The 21035-nt window shown below is 44.9% G+C and overlaps 1 pseudogene; it reads left to right on the top strand.

The window, feature by feature from the left end:
- The first annotated feature begins 6995 nt into the window (after positions 1-6995).
- Positions 6996-20031, top strand: LOC121442862 (annotated as a pseudogene).
- Positions 20032-21035: the final 1004 nt, after the last annotated feature.

Here is a 21035-nt window from a genome sequence, read left to right as displayed (position 1 = left end):
CTTTCAGCAAAGAAAAGATTAGGAACGATAACATGACTCCACTTCTGAATTCTAACAAATGTTTAAAGAGCTAACAATTCTGAATTTATTGCAATGATCTGAAAGTGAGAATTAGTCTATACTTACCTAATAAGACCAGCATTACCCTAATGCTGAAAGCAGATAAGAGCACAACAAAATAAAAGTAAACAATACTGGTTTAGAACAGAAAAGCACTTATTGCTCAAACCTGACAACCTGAATTCAGTCCTTGAATCCCATGGTGGAAGGAGAGAAGTGACTCTGAGAAGTTGTCCTCTGGTCTCCACATGGATACTCTTTCTGTCTCTGTCTGTCTATAGATCTGTCTCTCTTACACAAAATAATAATAATAATAATAATAATAATAATAATAATAATAATGGAAAACAGGCAATAAATAGATGAATGAATTTGGGGAGATAATCTAGGATATGAAAGAAAAATTTAATAAACAGGTAAGAATTCTGAAAAAAAACTTTAAAATGTAAATCTCAATAAATCAAATAACAAACTTACTTGAAAGCCCTAGATCTAGTAGACTAGATCAAACACAAGAGAGAATATCAGGGCTTGAAGACACATTCGGACACTTAAATAAAAAAAATTGTGAACAGAATCTATATGACACATGGGACATTCTGAAGAAACTAAACCTATGGAGAAGAACATCTATTTGGTAAAAGGACAGCAGAAAGATTCCAATACTTTGGAAAAGACATGGATATCCAGGCACAGAAGGTATACAGAAGCGCAGTCATGGGCACAAAAGAACCTCTCCTCATCCTATCATAGTTGAAATAGCAGAAGTGAAGAACGGAGAAAATATACGGAAAGCTTTAAGGAGTACCTGGTACCTTCTAAAAGCCAGCCCATCTGAATGAATGAGAACGGGGGGATCCAGGGTCTGTCAGGGAGGGATTGGTATGGTCTGGGGAGGTCTACCTTCCTCAAGAGAGGTAGAAAGCCTCAGAAAATCAGTACTGTGCTCTCACTAACATTTTAAATAAATAAAAAGAGGGAGAAAAGGAGACAACGCTGTACACAGCTGCAGCCGAGGATGGAGATTCTGAGGGATTTTCTTTTCTTGGCACTTGACTGGAGCAGCCACAGGATGCCGTTTTACACAGCTCCTTTCTAAACCAGGAATCTGGCGGCCCCAGATCCACAGTGAACCTCACTCTGGAAACTCAGAGCAAATAGCATGGGACCACGTAAAGAAACCCGGCCAGCAGAATTCCACTAGACTGTGGCGGAAAAAAATTGTCAATCCAAATAGTGTTTCAATGAGGCAGAAACCTGATCAGTCTTCAAAATGGAGTACCTGTTACCGAGACGCACCTCCAGAGGTGGTGCCAGTGTTCACAACCAGACTCCTGAAGGATGTTGACAGATGTGACCGGCATCTGCGACCCAATACAGTGATGGAACTCTCTGTGATGAGACTTCACAAAGAAACATTCAAGGCTGGTGGGAGCTATCTGTGATCCTCGGAAGGAATGCAGTCTGAGTTCAGACTACAGTCAGCAGATTCTATACCTCCATCTACCTGTCTCTGCCTCCTGAGTGCTGGCATTGAAGGGTGTTCCACCACCCAGTAATTATGCTTGCTTTGACAGTTCTTATGTGTTCACATTATCCTTTTCTAGTGATTGTTCTTGAAGACACTAGTCTACACTAAGGGGAGTACTAGAGACTGAGCCTGGTGCCCTAACAACAGTCTAGCAGAGAAAAACGGCATTTCAATGCTACTATAGCCTCGTCTCTCTAGAACATTGCAAATAAGTCAATTGAAGAAGGGATGGAAAGCCAGGTGTGGTGGCATGTCCCTTTAGTCTTAGCACTCAGGAGGCAGACACAGGCAGATCTCTTGAGTTCAATGCCAGCCTGGTCTAGAAAGCAAGAAAGCAAGTTCCAGGGCAGCCAGGGTTACATAGAGAGACTCTATCTTGAAAAACCAAATAAATAAAGTAAAATAAAAATAGAAAGAAAGGAAAGAAGAAAATAAAGAAGATACAAGAGTCCAGGTCTGGAGAGAGTATGGAGTTCAATTCTCTGCACCCATATGGCGCTGACAATCATCTGTAACTTCAGTTCCAGGGGATCAGATGCCTTCTTCGACCTCCTTGGGCACCAGGCACAAATATGGTGCCATAGTCATACATACAGGCAAAGCACTCATATCCACAAAATGAGATGAAACAAGATCCATTTGGTTGCCTATAAAAAATGAGTCTCACCATCAAAGACAGATGCAACCTTAGGGTCAAGAAATGGAAGCAAAAACCAAGCAAGTGCCACTATTCTAGTATCTGATAAAATAGATTTCAAAGCAAAACTAGTCATAAGAGGCTGGTCACTTCATACTAATCAAGGGACCAATTCGTCAAGAGGACAGTACAGTTTAAAGCTTATACCCACCAAGCACAGATGCACCTAGTTACATAAAACTAGCACCATGAGACAAAACAACACAGATTAACACTGACATAGTAACTGTAGGTGACTTCAACTAATTATACTTATCAATACACTGGCCATCCAGACAGAAAACTAAACAGAAATATCAAGGTTAAATGACATCCTAGACCAAATGGACCTAACAGACTACTATAGAACAGTCCATCCAAACATGGCTGAATATACATTCTTCTTAGCAGCCCATGGAGCTCTGTCTAAAGTAGATCAGGTGTGGTGTAGCACAAGGCCTGCCTTTAATTCCAGCCCTTGGTTTCCAGGTAGATCTTTGTGGTCTACATTGCAAGTTAAATGCCATCAGGGGCTACACAGTGAGACCTTGTCTCAAAAAATAAATAAATACTTATATAATAGGACACAAAGCAATTTTTTTTAAAAAATAGAACAATTAAATAATTTTTGTGCTCTATCCAACCGCAGTGGAATAAAACTAAAAAGCAACAGCAAGACAAACTACAGATGCACAAGAACTTAAACACTGAACTAAACACGTGAGTGATGAAAAAATCAAGAAGGAAATTTAATAGTTCCTAGAATAGAAAGGACATGAAAACACAACAAAAGAAAACTTACAAGATGCAATGTAGGCAACCTCAAGACGAACTTTATAGCTACAAGCGCCAATAAATAAATAAATACCCAAAACATCATGGGTTGGGATGTTGACTCAGCAGTAGCCTGGCAAGCCTGGTGACCCGATGCGCTTCTGCTTCAGAGAGCTCAGGCTTGGGGTGCCAGGCCTTGTGCTGGTGAAGAAGGAAAAGGGGGTGTTTAATGTTCCTCAAGAGGACCCCAAGCAGCCCCAGTCCTCCTTCAGCAACAGGATGGTGGAATCCTGTTGCTCCACAGTGTCGGTGGCGGATATGTGGCCTACTATGTGCAGGACCACCTAAGCTGCAGGAAGGCATTAAAGACTACTCCGATTGGACTACCACCTGTAGGTGTACCTCAGTGGCGAATTTGGGGGGGGGGGCACTGTGACATCCTTTTGCAGATACACCAGAATAAGGATCTGATGGAGGAACCGAAAAAGCTGGGGATTTGCTCTGCCCTGATAAACGAGAAAAAAGAAAATCAAGACTTGAAGTGAGGGCTTAGGGTCATCCATGAGCTGAGTACCCTCCATTAGAGTTATTGCCTGGAAAGTCTCACTGTTATCAGTCAATGTTTGGTTGGTATGCTACTTCTGTTGGTCTTTGTGTGCAATTGGCAAGTGGCTTTACTTTGGTCTTTGGCTCAGAATACCCTATGGTGAACTTCCTTACAACTACTGCACTATAGCAAATCAATGTTGTAATCTAGTATTGCTGTAACCAAAATTTGTTTGTATATTATTTTTTTCTTCTTCAACCGATTTCTTCCTGAAGCCTGTACATGGGTGGAGTTGTAAAGATGGCTTTACCTCCTTGATGTGTTTTTGTAACTTCTTCTGTTATGGAAAATGATGGACAAAGAAGAAAATGTGCTGCTTTTTTAAAATATAAACTTATGTGGTGAAGGCACTCTTATGGTGAGACAGGAGGGGTTGGGAAGTGGGGACAGGAGAATCATCCAGAAACTCACCAGCCAGTAAATCCACCACCCCTAACACACATATACACACACAAAATAAAAAAGTATAGAGATCTCATATAAATAATTAACAATGTTGTTTAGAGCCTTGGAAAAACTAGAATAATCCAAACCCAAAATAGTAGATGGAAAGAAATAATTGAGGGCACAATCAATGAAATAGAAATTTAAGCCAAGTTGGTTTTTTGGAATGATAAACAAGATCTACAAAACCTGCTCCAAACTGAGCGGAAGAACGCATGCCTTTAATCCTATCTGGTCTGTATAGTAAATTCCAGTCTAGTTAGGGCTGCATAGTAATGTCTAAAAAACATAATAATAATGTCGTTGTTGTTGTTGATGATGATGATGACGATGCTGGGTAGTGGTGGTGCACACCTCTGATCCCAGCACTCAGGAGGCAGAGGCAGATGGATCTCTGTGAGTTTGAGGCCACCCTGGTTTACAGAGAGAGTTCCAGGACAGCCAAGGCTATGCATGGAAAAATCCTGTATTGACAAAACAAAAACATCAACAGCAAAAAGAAATTGACTATAACAACCTAAAGTAATACAATTAGAGATGAAAAAGGAAGACATTGCAACAGATACCAATGAAATCCAGAAAATTATTAGAACATTTTTTTGGGGAGGGGGAGTTTGAGACAGGGTTTCTCTGTAACTTTGGAGCCTGTCCTGGAACTAGCTCTTGTAGACCAGGCCGGCCTCGAACTCACAGAGATCCGCCTACCTCTTCTTCCCGAGTGCTGGGATTAAAGGCGTGCGCCACCATGCTTGGTTCAAGAGAATGTCACTTTTTTGTTGTTGCTGCTTTTGTTGTTTTGCTTTTCAAGACAAATTTTCTCTATGTAGCCCTGGCCGTCCTGGAACTTGATTGATAGACCAGGCTGGCCTTGAAGGCAGGGATCTGTGTGCCTCTGCCTCCCAAGTGCTGGGAATTAAGATGTGTGCCTCCACATCCAGTAAGAACATGCTACTTTTTAATTTTTATTTTTACAGTGGTTCACAGTTCAAGTTGCCTCAAGTATCAGATGATTTTTTAAGTTTTTTTTTAACTTTTATTTTTATATAATAGAAGGTCTCTCTGACTGACCAGGAACTCACTATGTAGCCCAGGTTAGCCTTGGACTCACAGTAGCCCTTTGTTTCAACCACCTGCTTGCTGGAGTTACAGGCATGAGACACCACACCTGCCTCGAACTTGGTCTCTGAACAACACCGTTAAAACTATAGAAACTCATGGAGATTTACTAAAGGCCCTTTGTATTGGAGATGGACACGAAGTTCTTGGGGTGGGCAGGGTAGAAGAATATGCTTTAAAATGGTATGTTTGGGTGTCAAGTTGCCAAAAAACAGATTTGTAATGAGTAATCATTGTCAACTTGACTGAATTTAGAATCATTTAGGAGAGGGTGAGGAAACTGTCTGGGTTTGTCTGTGAAGTACACTGGCAAGTGGGTGTACTGTCACTTTTTGAATGGAAGGCTTCTGTGTATGAACACTTACAGCCAGATGGGCCAAGTAACACTGAGTTCATGATGAGTAGCTTATGTTACAGGTTACACTGGTGGTCTGTGGCTCAATATTCAGTCTCTAGTAAGATCCAAATAGCTTATTAAAAACTGTTCATTGGCTGGGCTGGTGGTGGTGCATGCCTTTGATTCCAGCACTTGGGAGGCAAAGGCAGATGGATCTCTGTGAATTCAAGGCCAGGCTAATTTACAGAGAGAGTTTCAGGACAGCCAGGGATGTTATACAGAGAAACCCTGTCTTGAAAAACAAACAAACAAACAAACAAACAGCTGTTCTTGTTAGGCATGGTGGTTTGTACCTATAATCCTAATATTTGCAGTATCTGGGAGGCTGAAGTTAAAAACTGCTGCTAGTTCAAGGCTAAGTTGGGCTATATAATGAGTTTTAGGCTAAGCAGGGTTAACACACACACACACACACACACACACACACACACACCCACACACACTATAAAGCTGTTTGCAAGCCAAACTTGGTGGCATGGGCCTTTAATTTCAGCTTCTTGGGAATAGAATCAGGAGGATTACCAGTTTAAGGTCTTCCTGTGCTACAGAATAAGTTCAAGGCCAGTCTAGGCAATTTGGTAAGACCCTAACTCAAAAAGTAAAAAGAGGGCTGGAGCAATAGCTCAGAAGTATTTCCTGAGCATCTGCGAAGCCCTGGGTTCAGCCATCATATCCAAGGAGGGAAAGCTGCTTAGCAAAAAGAAAGTCATTTCCCACATTGTTGGAAGGAGTGTTGTGAGGTCCTAAGGACCTGCCCTGGGATTCACCGTCAGGGGCCTGTCAAAGACTCTGTGCTAATCACTTTGTCAGAACTGCGAAAGCTTAAGCCAAACAACTTAAACGGAGGGCAGATTTATTTTGGATCAAGGGTTCAGAAGTTTCAGTCCATGGTTGGCTGGGTCCAAAGTGAGGCATTGGTTCATCGTAGAGGAGTACGTGTGAAACTTAGTTGACTCGCTCATGGTGAGCAGGAAGCAGACAGAAAAGAGGGGCAACACTTTCCTCATGTGCCTACAGTTATCTACTTCCTCCGGGTAGGTCTCTTTTCCTGTACTTTCTGACACTTCCTGATAATGCCATCAGACTTTGACTCTATTAGTAGATTGCCCCACTGATTGCACCAGAGCCCTTCTTGGACCGTCAAAGACTGCTGTCCATCCTTCTCATAATACAAAATGCACTTGGACCATTTCCAAGCTCACCCAAAGTTTCACAACTCACAACTCCAATACTATTCAAAAGCCCTCCAGGTCCAGAGTTTCTGAGACTCAAGGCAAATCCTTAGGTGTGAGCCCCTATAAAATTCAAAAGAAAATTTCTTCTTTCTAATGGATTCAGCAACAGTCTTAGGTGCCTCAGACGTGTTCAAGGGCACAGGGCTTGCGGAGGTAAAGCCAAAGACAAGGAGTGGATCCCCATCATCAAGCTGGGCTGCCTGGTCCAGGGATATGAAGATCAAGTCCCTGGAGGAGATTTACCCATTCTCCTTGCCCATTAAGGAATTTGAGATTATTGACTTTTTCCTGGGAGCTTCCCTAAAGGATGAAATTCTAAAGATCATGCCAATGCAGAAGCAGACCTCAGGCTGGCCAGTGGACCAGGTTCAAGGCTTTTGGGGACTACAATGGTCATGTTGATCTTGGTGTTAAGTGCTCCAAGGACGTAGCCACTGCCATCCTAGGGGCAGTCATCTAAGCCAAGCTTCCCATTGTCCCTGTGCTGAGAGGCTGCTGGGGCAACAAGATTGGCAAGTCCCACACTATTTCTTGTAGGGCAATAGATAGGCCGCTGTGGTTCTGTGTTGGTGCGTCTCATCCCTGCCCCCACAGGCAGTGGTATAGTCTCTGCTCCTGTGCCCAAGAAACTGCTGCTGCTGCTGGCTGGTGTTGTTGACTGCTGTACATCAGCCAGGGAGTGTACTGCCACCCTGCTCAATTTTGCCAAGGGCACCTTTGATGCCATCTCCAAGACCTGCAGTTACTTGACTCCTGACCTCTGCCAAGAGCCTGTGTTCACCAAGTCTCTTCATCAGGAATCCACTGACCATCTTGTGAAAACCCATACTAGAGACTCTAGTCAGAGTATCCAGGTTTCAGATGTTTACATGATGCAAGTTTTTTTTTTTGTTTTATTTTGTGATTTTTGCTTTTTGATACAGGGTCTCATTATGTAGCTCTGGCTGTCCTGGAACTCACTAAGTAGACTAGGCTGACCTTGAACTTACAGAAATCTGCCTACCTCTACCTTCTTAGTGTTGGCATTAAAGACATGCACCACCACGCCCAGCTCATATAAAAGTTTTTCTATATGAAAAATAAAATTGGTTAAGTCTGTTTAAAAGAAAGTCGGGCAAGTGGTAGTGCATGTCTTCCTTTAATCCCAGCACTCAGGAGGCAGAGGCAGGAGGATCTTTGTGAGTTCGAGGTCAACCAGGTCTACAGAGCTAGTAGCTAGAGCTGTTACACAGAGAAACCGTGTCTAACCAGGTGGTGGTGCCACATGCTTTTAATCTCAGCACTTGGGAGGCAGAGGCAGGTGGATCACTGTGAGTTAGAGGTCAGCCTGGTCTATAAGAGCTAGTTCCAGGACAGGCTCCAAAGCAACACAGAGAAACCCTGTCTCAAAAAATTCAAAATAAATAAATAAATAAATAAAAATAAAAGTAAAGAAGCAGAAATGTGGAAAGGACAAAAGCAAAACTAAAGGTCAAAGTCCAGCAGAGCCCTATAGCTTTCTGTCCCACATCTAGGAGCTCATTGGCATGATATGAGCTTCTTAGAGCTCGGTAGTCCTGCCTCTATGGCCAGTTGCAGCTTCTATGGTCTTTCTCCTGGGCTGGCTCTGGTGGCTGTCTGCAGCTTTCCTCAGCAGACATTGCACATTCCTGGCATCTCCAATGTCCTGGAGGCTCTACTGCATCTTCAGTTTCACTCATAGCTGCACAAGTTGTTCTCTCAAGAACTGCTCGCAGGGATTCTGATCTTGTTACACATTGCTTGGTCTCTTAGGCTATCTTTCAAAATGAGGGTGGAGGCCTCTGTGACTGGGTAACACTCACATTCTGTAAGCCTGTTAATCCAGCATTGCATGGATGATGCTGTAAGCAGAGATTGCTCATTTGTTTCCGGCTGCCCAGACCCAAATAATCACACACAAAACTATATTAATTATAGCACTGTTTGGCCTATTAGTTAAGGCTTCTTCTTCTTCTTCTTCTTCTTCTTCTTCTTCTTCTTCTTCTTCTTCTTCTTCTCCTTCTCCTTCTCCTTCTGCTTCTCCTCCTCCTCCTCTTCCTCCTCCTTCTCCTTCTCTTCCTTTTTCTCCTCCTTCTTTTCTTTTCTTTTTTTTAAAGAATTTTATTTTTATGTATACAGGGTTCTTCCTACATGTATCCTACCTACAGTCCAGAAGAGGGTACCAGATCTCATTATGGATGGTTGTGAGCCACCATGTGGTTGCTGGGAATTGAACTCAGGACTTCTGGAAGAGTATCCAGTGTTCTTTACCTCTGAGTCATCTCTCCAGCCTTCTTCTTCTTCTTCTTCTTCTTCTTCTTCTTCTTCTTCTTCTTCTTCTTTTTTTTTAGGTTTTTTGAGACAGGGTTTCTCTGTAGCTTTGGAGCCTATCTTGGAACTAGCTCTTGTCAATCAGTTTAGTTAAGGCTTCTTATTAACTAACTTTTACATCTTAAATTAGCCCATTTCTATTAATCTATGTATCACCACAAAACTGTGGCCTACTGGTAAGGTTCCAGTGTCTATCTCCTTTGGCAACTACATGGCACCTCTCTGACTCTGCCTACTCTCTCTCTGTCTCTCTCTGTCTCTCTGTCTCTGTCTCTCTCTCTCTCTCTCTTCCAGCCTGACTATATTCTGTTCTGTCATACACCAAAGCAGCTTTATTCATTAGCCAATAAAAGCAAGACATATACAGAAGGACCTCCCATATCATGATATGAAGGCCTGCTGTTAGCAGAAGTAGTCACTAGATCCATTTGATCATGGAGAAGACAGCCTGTGAGTGCCTGGTCAGCAGGGCATGGTGAAATGCATGCTGGGAAACAACTTTCTAGGCAACACATGTAATGAGAGAGATATTCTCTTCTCAAACAAATATCTTTCAAGTGGGTATTCACTTTTACAAAATTCTGGAACCTGTGACAGCTGGAGTCTCTCCAATCCCTGAGATACCCTCGGGACATCTTTCACTTTGCCCTAGGAAAAACCATGGGATCTCTCTTTTTCTCTTCTTTCTTTTTGAAACGAAGTTGGAGTTATTAGGGAAAAAGTTTTCATATAAATTTAAACATAGCCTTGGCTCAGCAGTTAAGAGCACTTGTTGCTCTTTCAGAGGACCCAAGTTTTCCAGCACCCACAATGGCAACTCACAAGTCACAGGGTATCTGAATCCTATTTCAAACAAAAAACAAACAGAAAGATGTCGCCCTGCCTTGGCCTCCAGCTGGTGGAGCTGTCTCATCCTCTTCGCCGCTTGCCTCTCAGCATGTGCCAAGATGCTCATCCTGATTTCTTTCTAAAGTCACTAATCTCTCTCTCTGTTGGTTTGACACAGGGTCTCTGCATTATGTACTTCTGGCTGTCCTGGAACTTGATATGTAGACTTGGCTGGCTTCAAATTCACAGAAGTCTACCTGCCACTGCCTCCTGAGTGCTGGGATTAAAGGTGGGCTTTACCATGCCTGGCTATAATGTCACTAATATCAGTAACAAACACACCTTTCCTTTGAGAAAATTTTGAAAAAATTAATATTCTAGGGGGTAGGGAGATGGACCAGTGGGTAATGTGACTGTTATGCCAAACATGAGGATCTGACTTTGGATCCACATCACCTACATAAAAAAGGCAGATGTGTAGGTGTACGCTTATAACCCCATCACTGAAGGGGGCGGTGAGAAAGGTAGAAATGGGGCTTAATGGCCAGCTGAAATGCTGAGCTCCAGGTTCGGTGATAGGCCTTGTAGTCCCCTTTTCCCCTCCAAAAGGTAGAAAGCAAGAGAGATCATGTGTATACAACAGATGAGTGTAAACACAGAAACACACACACACGCATGCATGCACGGAGTTAACATTATACAGTTTTGGTTGTATAGTAAGAGCATTCTCAAAGAGACTTAACCTCTCCTTTGTTGAAGGCATCTAGATATCACAAATGGTTCAAGTTTGAGAGTTGATTAGTCAGTGAGTCTGTTTTGGTGATTCATGTTAGATGTTGTTCACTTAAACTAGAACTCTCCCACTTTTACTGATCAAGTAGGAATTTAATAACCAGCCCCTCTACTTCTCTTTGGTCACGAGGATTAATCATGGCTGGGGGAGCTATATACTAAGGTAACATATCCTGACACACCCTTTTTCTCTGTTTCTTGTCTGCCATGATGGGAAATGCTCTGCCACACCCTCCCCACTATAACACTATAATGTACTGAACATATTAAACTCTGAGCCAATATAAATATTACCCATTTTAAGTTGCTTTTCTGGGGTATTTGGTCACAGTACTGCTAAAACAAAGGGAAATCAGTTGAATTTATCCTTGAGGGTCCTTTTCCTTTTTTTTTTTTTTTTTTAAATAAGACAAGGTTTCTCTGTGCAGCCCCTGGTCTTGAACTCAGGGATCTGCCTGTCTCTGCTTCCCGAGTGCTGGGACTAAAGGTGTGCATGACCACTGCCTAGGGAGGGTCATTTCCCAAAGCTCCACATTGACAATCTATATAATACTTGATGATTGGCAAGTGTTTGGAAAGATCCCCATTTCTTCAACCTTGTTGCAGATTAAACAACTGGTTTTGTTTAGCACTCCTGTAGCATGAAAAATCCATGTAGGCAAAGGCTAGAAACGCGTATAGGCTGTCGAAATACACTGTGAGAAGCACTCAGGAACTGAGATCACCTAAGTGAGCAGTAGCTTCAGGTCTTCCCAGTCTCACTCATTGTGGGACACACACTTGCTTAGGGGAATGGCAGGCAGATTCTCCTACATTATTTATGTGTTTACTTTTCACGTGCATGTCTAATATGACTGTACAGCCCCAGAGAAAGTCACAAGACCTCAAAAAGACATATTTAGGAACAGGTTTAGGAAGCAGTTCCTATGTTAAAATGATTAGGAGTCAGGAGGGGTTGTGCCCGATGGCTCATGCCCACCACCCTAACACTCAGAGGCTGAGACAGGAGGATTTCTACAAATCAAGGCCAGGCTTAGAGTATGTAGTGAGTTCCTGGCTATCCAAGGCTATACAGCGAGAACCTGTCTCAAAACATCCAGAGGAAAATAATTGTTACCCCTTATTCTGGAGATTATGAAAAAATAAAAAAGTAGCAATAACCCTGCCAATTTGTAATATGTGTTGTAATAATATTGTTGAGCAGCTGGCACGATGACTCTGTGGTTAAAAGCAATTGATGCTTTTGCAGAGGATCCAAATTCAGTTCAAAGTACCCATATGATGGCTCACAACCATCTGCAACTCCAGTTCCAGGGAATCTGACACCTTCTTCTGGCCTCCTTGAGGACCAGGTACACATAGCACCCATACACACATGCAGGCAAAACACCCAAAGACACAAAATAAAAATGAGTATGTTTTAAAAACAGGAATGTTACTCAAGCACTTCGCTGCAGTTCTATAAAGACTATATGTCTTCTCAGCACAGGGATAACAGGGTTCTCCCAAGTTCAACCAGGTCGATACTGACGTGGAAACAACTGGAATGGGATTCATCAATTCATCGGGGGCAGGGGGAGCTATCTCAGTTCAGCTGTAATAAGGATGAAGTAATTGTTGTGTTGTCATAACAAAAAGAAAGTTTGCACAGAATCTTTAAGAAGTAGGGCCCACACCCAAGAATGCGTTAGTGTTCATTTGCTGTGTCACAGGGGAGTATTGTATGCAGTTGACCTAAATCTTGGTTCCTAGGGATACATATTCTGCTACTAATTGGGATCCTTGCCCAAGTCCCTTTATGTTTTCAGAAACTATTTGCAAAGATTATCCAGACTCTATAACTTGGACTCTAACTGCGGTCAGCCTTTCCTGGTGTCCATAGTAATAGCTAACAGTTTATGTGTATGTACTATGTGATAGACGTAATTGTATTTTGTTTTGATCCAACACATTAGCTGGGTGGCTAACCACTTTATTTCACTGCTTCTTCCTTTTGTTTTTAATCTATTCGTTCTCACTCTTAAGGGATTGAAAACTAAGAGCATTCAGAGAGAAAGCAGAGCCCTTTGGGACTTGTCCTAAGATTCACGCCCTCTGGTTCTGAAGAAAAATTGTTTGGCCATTGGGTGAATCCATTTTGGAGTGACTGCACTTCACATAGCTCATTAAACTGTCTCGCATTTTCCATTACTTTTCTTCTAAGGGGAGGGTCTTTGTAGTCTTTTGAGAAAGGGTCACTATGTAGTTCAAGCTGGCCTGAAACTCCTGATCATCTTGCCTTTAAAGATGGGCACTCCCACTCACGCTGTGGATGTGGCTTCCAACTGCTATTCCTACTTACATCTCTTTGCTGTGTGAAACCCTCCTGTATGCCGGGGATATGTGTTGCACTCACTGGTTGATAATAAATGCTGCTTTGGCCTATAGCAAGGCAGAATATAACTAGGCAGGAAAGCCAAGCTGAATACAGGGAGAAAGAAGGGTGGAATCGAGAGAGATGCCAGCCAGCCCCCCGAGGAACAAGGTGTATTAGAGCACAGGTAAAGCCACGAGATATGAGACAAAACGTAGATTAATAGAAATGGGTTAATTTAAAAGTAAGAACTAGACTAGTTAGCAATAAGCCTGAGCTTTTTGGCCAAGCATTTTGTAATTAATATTAAGCCTCTGAATGATTATTTAGAAGTTTCTTCTTACTGGGTGGTGGTGGCGGCGCACACCTTTAATCCCAACACTCGGGAGGCAGAGGCAGGTGGATCTCTGTGAGTTTGAGGGAAGCCTGGTCTACAAATTGAGTTTCAGGACAGCAAGGACTGCTACACAGAGAAACTCTGTCTTGAAAAAAAAAAAGAAGCCTCTTTGTTGTTTCTGTTTTGAGATAGGGTCTCTCTGTGTAGCCCTGGCTGTCCTGGAACTCACTCTGTAGACCAGGCTAGCACACATCTTCTTTAGCAGCTTTTCTAGCAGCAGTTTCCTTGGGGAGATTCCGTGCTGTTGCTGAGCTTCAGGTGGTAAACAGTAGTGAAGGCAGTGCCTGGAGTATAAGGAAGCTGATTTCCCTGTGTGTTCTCAGGAGTAGACAAAAGGTGCTCACCATGGAGAAGGAAGAAAAAAAGAAAAGAAAAAAAACCCAACACAATAAAGACAATGAGTGAGGCTGTCTCTTGTTTGAGCTTCCGAAAACATTGCAATCTCCTGTTATAGTCCATTCCTGAGGTCTAGCAACATGCTTAAGCTTCGGTTTTACGAGGCATCTCTCACTTGTAAAGTACCATCTTTTAAGTTCAGTGTGGTTGTGCATGCCTGTAATCCCAGCACTTGAGGTAATCCTGGGCTACATAGTGTGTTTAAAGGCAATCTAGAATACACAGCCAGAAAACAAAGTAAGATGAAACAAAACAAGCAAACAAGAACTCATTATTTTTCATGAGGTTATACACTGACTTCTGCTATGCTTATAGCGGAAGAGTGATGGTATGGCCATCTTAGGATGACCATCATGCCTACATTGGTCTTTGGACAAATTTCTTTAATTTGTATTTCTTATTCTTTTCAGACAATGTCCAGTTAAGCCCTTTATACTGCTTCAAGCCCTTTCTTTCCACTGGCCAACAAGCTGTTGTTCGTTTAGTTACTGCTGCCAGTGCCTCAGGGATTGAGCTGAGGCCAAGTCACAAGTCAGTGCCAGTAGTTAGTGTATGTATTCATTTCCATTCTGTGGCAGTGGGTGATTTATATATGTATTTCAGATGAGTTGGAAGGCTGTCATAGATAAAGTGGAAAGGCAGTGTTCCAGATTCAACGTAGTGGGTGAAAGAAACATATTTACTAGGCAACCTGCAAAATCTCAGTCAGGGAGCTCAGCGAGGGTAGAGCCAGGAACTCTTGGCTAGGTCTTTGAAATTCAAACTGCTTTATGGTGCTTGGATTTGTTTTTTAGGCAGGGAGAGGAAGACAAAGAAAGAGATAAAAAATAGTGCAGGCAAGTAAGAAAGGCAGTGTAACACATGGAAATTCAGAGAAGTGGAGGGACAAGGTACTTAGATGACAGGAAGGGGAGATAGAAAGTCCTAGAGATAGCCCGGAGCATTCCAAAGTATCAAGTCAGGAAGCAGTTCATTTACTAGGAGGTCAGTCAAGCTGGCTAGGCTAGCAGCATGTGCTGATATAGCCGGCAGAACCAAGAGCTTTAAGGGCAGTGATGGGCTCGTCTGACCATTTCAGTGAAATCACCCTGCTCTCCCATATGTGTATTTAGTGAGTGCCTTCCTAATAGCCACAGCAGACCCTACAACCTCTGTAGAACGACCCTGCATGGCATCAGAGTTCTGAATTTCTGTCCTCTGTTCCAGGCCACCATGCTTCTCACCATGATGACAATAGCTTAAACTGTAAGCAAGCCCCAATTAAATGCTTTCTTTTATAAGAGTTGTCATGGTCATAGTGTCTCTACAGCAATAGAACACAGATGAAGACACACAGTGATGAGGACGTCATGTGAAAGGCGGCTCAAGATCCTTAGCAGCTCTGCTTTTGTACTCTATAGGGAAAGCTCCTGTATGGGTGCGGTGTGGTCCACAAAAGACCGTAGCTGTGGGGAGTGACTGAAGTCCAGAGTGAATGTGTATTATTGACATGGGCACAGCCGAGTCAAGGACCTCAGTCCCTCAGAGCCATGGAAATCATAAGGTCTTCCTAAGGCTAGGCTCAGAGGAGTAGCAAAGGTTCTTCTGGTTCAAGTACAAGTGTTGAGAAATGATAAAGTTTTAGTTTTAGCTAGGACCAGTGTGATGGCTAATCTTTGCTAATCGACTTGACTATATCTGGAATCAGCTAAAACCCAAGCCGCTGGGTACACCTGTAAGGGATTTTTCTTGACTGGATCATTTGAGGTAGGGAAGATCCATCTTAAATCTGAGCCACATCTTTTGGTGGCAGCCTATATAAAATGACAGGAAGAAGGAAGATTTTGCATTTGCCTGCTGGTCCTCATTCCTCACTGGCAAGTTCATCCACCCTGCTGCGGAGGCACTCCTTTGCTGGAATTAGAACCCCTTCCTTCAGGATTCTAATGTACATCAAAGACCAACTGAGACACCCAGCCTCATGGACTGAACAACTATCAGATTTGTAGCTTTTCCACTGGAAAGACAGCCATTGTTGGATCAGCTGGACCAATTCTGTAAGCCACACAAAATAAATCTCACATATATTAATCCTATCAGTTCTGTTCCTCTAGAGAATCCTGACTAATACAACCAATGTACAGAAAATATGGACCTCAGTCTCCTTCTCCCAGATACTTATAGCCTGAGACTTCTCCCCTACAGAAACCTCACACCTAGATTAGCCAACTGTTATGAAACCATCTTGTATGTTTAGAATATATATTTAGAAATAATATGCTTAATGTGGGATTCCCCCTTTATATGCTGTGATTATCATTAATGAATAAAGAAACTGCTTTGGGCCTATAGCAGAGCTATAGGGGAACAGAGCTAGGTGGGGAAAACTAAACGGAATGCTGGGAGAAAGGAGGTGGAGTTAGGGAGAAGCCATGTAGCCCTGCCAGAGACAGATGCTGGTTGGAATCTTGCCAGTAAGCTACAGCCATGAGGCCATACATAGATTACTAGAAATGGGTTAAATTATGATGTAAGAGTTAGCCAATAAGAAGTTAGAGCTAATGGGCTGAGCAGTGTTTTAAATTATATAGTTTCTGTGTGGTTATTTTGGTTCTGGGCGGCTGGGATGAACAAGCAGCCTCCTCCTACACATGCTGCCTGTAACATAGGAGCTTGCCATCAGGAACCTCAAATCGGAACGCATCCCTCAGCATCAAGGTAATATCTGATGTGTTATGGACTGTCCACAAGGCAGCTAGCAACCAAATCCAAGACAGGCATTGATTATGCTAATGAGCTAACCCCAGGGTGGCATTAATAAGTTGCAGGAATATTGTCTGTGTTGTGGTCTGATGTTCAGTGAAGTCAGGCATTAGTTCGAGAGGTGGGGTTCATATTCAGCTGGTTGGAATGGATCAGAGAGCTCCCCAGTGAACTTGAGAAAGGCCTCCAGCAAAGAGGAGGAGGGGCAGAAGGTTGTGAGATCCCTTTCGAAATGGGAAGCAGATGGCGACAGTGTGCCTCGCAGTCATTGTGACTTGTCTTGCATAGCCTTATATTTTCCCCTGAATTTTATTATATAATAAACGTTAAAAGGAAATGCATTCTTAATATGTTAGAAAACCAGCCCTAAGCTGTGAGCCCCAATCGAGCAAAGCTACTGCCCAGTGAAATGATACAAAAATTGGATCTTTGGAAGTGCCCTTAGGATAGCACTGCTGTGCTCCTGAGATGTGGCTTCTCTAGTCTCTGCATTGATACCCATCAGCAAGACGATTTGAGACTGGAGTCCGTGGCTCTGGCTTCAGTGACTGTTGAACTTCTGGCACCATTGTCGAGCTCACACATGCCTGCCTGTCATCACTACTGCTGGTTGACACTTTCAAGGACCTTCTGGACCTTCCCCAGTGTCATCCCTCTGGCTTGCCACAGCTCAAGGAGTTCATTGCAGTCATGGATTGAGCCTGCAAGGCTTCAAAAGCATTCTCGCCAGAGAAGACTCCCCAGTGGAACTCTGCGGCAGCATTTTCTGAGCAACTAAGTGTTCCCTGCTTGGTGAGATGTTTAGTTTTAATATTAGCATGGTATTATAAATGTATGCTTATGTGAATAAAAAAAACATATTTGAAAGACAAATCTTGTGTGCCCATCCTCACTGCAGAGTACCTCACAGACCATTGGCTGTGCTCTCCATACTAACCCCTCTTCCTTGTGCTGTACATAGTGAATTGGCTTAATTTCCCAGTAGTTTCATAGCTGCCCTTCATTAGAGTGAACACACAGACCACCTCATTACAGCTTTTCTGTATGTATATCTGTTCAGGTGTCCAGGACCAAGCCAAGCAGGACACAGTGCCTAGCTTAGCTCCGGTCACTTCCATGCTTCCATAGTTCTACACTACTGAACTGGTTCTGAGTCTTCTTTGGGGCACAGAGCAGGCAGGCAGAGGAGGAGCAGGTGCTGACTCCAGAAGCAGGAGGTAGACTTTCTGGGAAGCTAGGGGGTTTGCTTCTGTGTTGGTATTAATGAGTCCTGGCCTTCAGCTGCTTTTCCCTCCTAGAACCTTCTAATATAAGTTACTAGGAGCTGTGCCTAGTTAGAGAGGATCAGAGGATGGGATTATCACCTGTTGACCATTGACTGCAGTGTATTTAAGTCTACATGGTGTTACTAAAGAGGGGCATTCTTGGGGCTTTTGGTATCAGTGTTAAAAGGTCTGCATGTCGATCTGTCTCTGCGTCTGTATTCTCAACCTCCAGCCCCTTGCCTGAAGCTCGTGAACTGGGTTCTAGCGCACAGAGCACAGACATGGGGGCGCGGTGCATGGCACTTCTGTTCTGTGAGGTGGGTCGGAAGGACTTCAGAGAAGAGGTCCAGAACCTGGAATTCACCCACCCTTTTCCAGGCCTCAGTTTTCCCATCTGTAAATTGGGTCCAATAGTTGTTGCCTCCCAAGGTAGAGGAAGGATCCAGTGTAGTGTGGGGGGACAGTGGGAGCTGTGAATGCTTGTCTATAGGAGAAGGAGCCTTGGCTGTCATGAAAGGGAGCCCCCATGTTTACACAGGGTAGAGGGATCCATGCATTCAGCCACTGGGGAGCAAAGGAGCACGTGCCTGAGCACTGACAAACCAGCAAGCAGCTGGCTGAACAATCTGGGAGGCAATCCTGGCTTTGCCCAAGCCCAAGACAGAGACAGAGGCAACCTGCAAAGCTGGGCTCCCAGGACAGCCAAAACCCTGGCCGAGATAGTGTTGGCAAGTGTGGGGACAGCTGGAGAGTCTGAGGGGCCTCCTCTACTAGGCAACTGGCTGAAGGGAGCCGGTCAGTAGTGATTTTGTGGGGGAGCATGTGGTGTCTTCGGGACAACATGGGACTTCCCCCTATTGCCAAAGCTCATACTGCTTTTGGATTCTCCAACCAGGCAAATCCTGTTTGCTCCCTCGAGGGACCTCAGAGCAGCTGTTCTGAGTGGGATCTAGGGAGGATCTGTGTGTTGGAGGACCTGGCCTGAGCTCCCAGAATTCTGGGGCACGCACTTGTGTGTGTGTGTGTGATGTGTTGGAGGCTTCAACCCAGGGTACGGTGCATGGGAAGCCATGCTGTAACACTGAGGTTCCCAGAGGGGACAGTTGAGGAGGCTGTAGTGGGGAGGCTGAAGGTTAGGTTTTCTGGTCTTCGGCAGAAGCAAGCCGCTGCCCTGACCCTGAGTGGAGAAGGTGGGTGTAGCTGCCTAGATTGGAGTTAAGTGAGAGGAGCTCATGGAGGATGTTGGCTGACTGTGGCAGGAGATTTGGTCCAGGAGGCCCTTCAGTGCACAGACCCCTTAAATGCCCTTTGCACTTTCAGCCGGGCCTCATTCAGGCCCTTTGCTAGCAGTGTCTATAAGTTACTCCTAGGACCTTTGAGACCATGCTCTTGCGTGGAGTGAGGAGCGGGTCCCTTGGAAGAGGGCCTCTAAAGACCCAACCAGGATCAGGCTGTAGGCTGGAGACATAGGGTGTGCGACCGTGGTCACCACAGCCACTGGTGGCGGTAGCAGGGGCATTGGCATCTCTGGGTGGAGGATACAGGGCATCTTGGTGTAGCTGAACTAGGAGCAATGGCAGCTGTAGTGTGTCCATCGGGCTGGGGCACAGCTGGACGAGTGCGAGGCTGCTCCCGGTCTCTCTTCCACAGGAGCGGGAGCAGATGCGGCCGTTTCGTTCCCTGGCACGGCTAAAGGGTTGTCATCCTTCCCAGACTGGGGAAAGGATCCAGGCCCGCCAAGCAGCCAGGACACCTGTCCCCGCCCCCTCCACGTGTGTGTGTGTGGGGGGGGGGCGTGACCAGGACTCAGCCCTGGCCGCAGCCGAGCGCTGCCTGCACCCCCAGGTGATCCCAGAGTGCGGGACTCAGGGGCAATGTCACAGAGCGACGTGCAGTCCCGGGTTTATGCGCCCGGTCACTGCAGGGACCGAAGGGGTGCGTGTGGTGGGAAAGGAGGGGAGGGCGAGAGTCGCCCCGCGGTTCTACAGTCTCTGATCTGGGGCAGCATCCGGGCAGCAGGGAGGCGGCGGCACGAGAGCACCCGCGCGCGACAGGTGCTGCGGGTGGGCAGCGGGGAGGGCGCCTAGCAGCCAGCTTCCCGCTCGACTCCTCCCCCCCCCCACCCCCGCTGTACGTGGCTCTGACACTTTAGGATGAGAGCAGAGGGCTAATTTTATCCGACTGGGGCTCAGCAGGAAACCGACGCTAAGGCGCGGGTAGTTCTTCCGGGCGAACAGCCAGGGAGGCCTGGGGTGGGGAGCAGAAGGGGAGGGCGTGGGAGTCTCGGTCCCGGTGGGGGCGTGGTGGTCCCTGTCCTGTTCCCAAGAGGACCTAAGTTGGAGCCGAGGTTGGTATGCAACAGGTCACTTAGGCCCAGAGGAGGAAACGATATTTTGCGAGGAAGATAGTACAAATTCCTTGCATCTTAATCATTGTGTTCAATTCTGTTCCTTTCATACCTTAAGTTCTTGGGCTCTGCAGCGTGCCAGACACACAGCAGGTCCCTAGGAAACATTGCTGATACTGATATGACCAGAAAAACCAGGCGTGGAGTTGTGTGTCTGGTGACCACTAGAGAGAGCTGAAAGGCAAGCGTCTCAAGGCCTTTGAAATACAGCCTCTTCAGTTCTTAGGGGAAGTAGGTATCCGACCCCCTGCCCCCTCGTTTTGTTTTTCTGGGGTCTTTGCTACGTTTCAGTTTATTAGAGTTTCACAACTTGCTTCAAGCTTCTTGTTCTAAGTAGCACCCACCCTCTCCTGGTACCAGCTGTCAGAAGCTGGGGATTTGTAATCCCGTCAGCTGGCCTGCTCTGTTTCTGTGGAGAAGTGGTAGGGAGCTGCTGGCTGCCTTTTCAGACATGAAAAGGCCCTGGGGGAGAGCATATGCTCATAAAAAAATTATAGGATTCTACAGCTTTGAAATCTAATGATCCTTAGTGATCAAACACAGACTGAGCCCTGGGGGGGTCTGGAGGAGGCACTGAGGGGGCAGAAGATCTTGGGTGAGAAAGCTTGGGGCCTGGCATCGGGACAGAGTAATTAGCCTTAGTGGGAGGAGGTGAGGAGGCCAGCAGCCCAAGGGCATCTGTAC

This window comes from Microtus oregoni, unplaced genomic scaffold (assembly GCF_018167655.1).
Source record: "Microtus oregoni isolate MIOR12 unplaced genomic scaffold, Mior012 000097F_ref0000449, whole genome shotgun sequence".
In the NCBI taxonomy this organism is placed as follows: Eukaryota; Metazoa; Chordata; class Mammalia; order Rodentia; family Cricetidae; genus Microtus; species Microtus oregoni.
The sequence above is the reverse complement of the archived record's forward strand: the minus strand, read 5'-3'. Positions and strand labels throughout refer to the sequence as shown.